A 2,684-nucleotide genomic window follows, 5' to 3' on the forward strand; every position below is an offset into this window, starting at 1 on the left:
TGTGGCGGGCACCTGTAGTCCCAGCTACTCGGGAGGCTGAGGCAAGGGAATCCCCTAAGCCCAGGAATTGGAGGTTGCTGTGAGCTGTGTGACGCCCTGGCACTCTACAGAGGGTGATAAAGTAAGACTCTGTCTCTACAAAATAAATAAATAAGGAGAAGAAAGAGGAGGAAATCTTTACCTACTAGAGATACATATTTGTTACCAGAGAAAGGGGTCCAGGCACTGTCCAGCCAATACACAGAGATGGGAGATAGGCCCACTAAGTTTTATTATCAGAAGGCCACTAACTCTGGAAAACAGTAAGAGTAGTTTCTACAAGACTGTTCTGCCTTGGTTACAAATACAACCATTTTTTAAGAAAATTACAAAGAAAAGGCATCTAGCAAAGTACAGCTTAATCCAACACTTAATCTACAGCAACATCAAAGTAATCTTTACTCTAACAATGGAACACTATCTATTTCTCCCCTGTGCTGTTACTCTGTGAAATTGTTCGCTCAATTCCTTAAGACATACATCTCTGATAGGGCGCCATTCCTCACACCTATAATCCTAGCACTCTGGGAGGTCAAGGCAGGTGGATTCCTTGAGCTCAGGAATCTGAGAAAACAGTCTGAGCAAGAGCCTGTCTCTACTAAAAATAGAAAAAAATAACCAGCGTCATGGTGGAAGCCTGTAGTCCCAGGTACTAAGGAGGCTGAGGCCAGAGGATATCTTGAGCCCTGGAGTCTGAGGTTGCTGTGAGCTATGACACCAGCACTCCAGTCTGGGGCAACAAACAAACAAAGAAGAAGAAGAAGAAGAAGAGGAGGAGGAAGAAGAGGAAGAAGAGGAAGAAGAGGAGGAAGAGGAAGAGGAAGAGGAAGAAGAAGAAGAAGAAGAAGAGAGAAAAGAAAAGAGAAGGGGAAGAGGAAGAAGAAAGAAAGAAAGAAAGAAAGGAAGAAAGGAAGAAAGGAAGAAAGGAAGAAAGGAAGAAAGAAAGAAAGAAAGAAAGAAAGAAAGAAAGAAAGAAAAGAAAAGAAAAGAAAAGAAAAGAAAGAAAAGAAAGAGAGAGAATTGCTAGAGCCCAGAAGTAAGAGGTTGCAGTGGCTAGGCTGACTCCAGGGCACTCTAGCCTGGGGCAACAGAGACTCTGTCTCCAAAAGTAAATAAATAAATAAATAATAAAATGTCCTTTTCCTGCCTAAAGCCATGTTGTCCAAACATGTCTGGGCAGAGTGATCCTTTCAAAAGAGAATCTGGGGCACTGCCTGTGACTCAGTGAGTAGGTCCCCAACTCCATATACCAAGGGTGGCAGTTCAAACCCACCCCTGGCCAAACAGCAACAAAAAATAGCCGGACGTTGTGGTGGACGCCTGTAGTCCCAGCTACTCAGGAGGCTGAGGCAGGAGAATCACCTAAGCCCGGGAGTTGGAGGTTGCTGTGAACTGTGACTCTCCAGCCCTCTACCAAGGGCAATAAAGTAAGACTCTGTCTCTAAAAAAAAAAAAAAAAAGAAAGAAAGAATCTGATCAGGCCACGGCCACCACCACTCCCATCCCTCAAGAGCTTAAAACACTTTCAAGTCCCTCATTAACCTTAGAATAAATTTAAAACTTTTGGGGGGGGGGGCCTTTCAAGGTCAGGTTGACCTCTCCCACTTGTCTGGCCTGACAGTACTCAAAAGGAATCTGAACACCTTCAGTTCCCATCATGGAACTCTCCTGCTGGCAAGAACAATCATTCCCCACTTCTTGCTGTGACCACTTAACTCCTTCTGGTCATTGATGGCCCAGTGGCTACCCTACCTTCTCAGGAAAGATTTTCTACCCCAAGGTTAGGAGAATTTCCCCTTTAAGTGCCTCTGATATGGTCCTCCATGCTTACCCTCACTTTAGCAGCTTCATACTGGTACTCTAATTGGCTGTTTATCCTCTAGTCACCTATCCCTCCATCTCTACCTTTACCCCAAGACTGTAGGCTCCTTGAGGTTAGGGACTCTCCTAGGGCAGGTTCAGCACCTAGCACAATGGCAGCCATATAATAAGTGTTCAATAAATATTCACTGAGTAGATGAATGAACAAATAAACTGATTGCTAAAGATTAACTCTACTTGTATTAGAGTTATAGCTATAACAATAGTAATAGCTCAATATTATGGATTTTTTTTATTTTGTTTTGTTCTTTGTTTTTCTTTTTTGTTTGTTTTTCGTTTTGAGACAGAGTCTCTTTCTGTTGCTCTGGGTAGAATGCCAGGGTGACAGAGTGAGACTCTGTTTAAAAAATATATTTTTATTTTGTTAAATAATTGTGTGTGCATAGACAAGAGGGGAGAGTGTTTTCCAGTTTCCTGGGGTACAGGGAAAGAAAATATGTGGAAGTGGAAGCCACCAACCAAGGTAGGGGGAGAGGCAAGACTGCTCACTGATGACAAGCTTGGTCCCAGAAGACTGTCACTTCCAGTTGTGGGACTTTGGGGGAAGTTTCTTAATTTCTGGGTCTCAACATTTTCGTTTACAAACTAGAAATATTATCTCTTAACAGTTGTCCTAAGGATTAATTGAGGAAACGCCTATAAAAATACTGAAAATAGGCTAGGCACCCATAGCACAGTGGTTATGGTGCCAGCCACATACACCAAAGTTGGTGCGTTCAAACCCGGCCGGGCCAGCTAAACAACAATGACAACTGCAACAAAAA

The sequence above is a fragment of the Otolemur garnettii genome, unplaced genomic scaffold, assembly GCF_000181295.1.
Source record: "Otolemur garnettii isolate 467f Iridium unplaced genomic scaffold, OtoGar3 scaffold00012, whole genome shotgun sequence".
In the NCBI taxonomy this organism is placed as follows: Eukaryota; Metazoa; Chordata; class Mammalia; order Primates; family Galagidae; genus Otolemur; species Otolemur garnettii.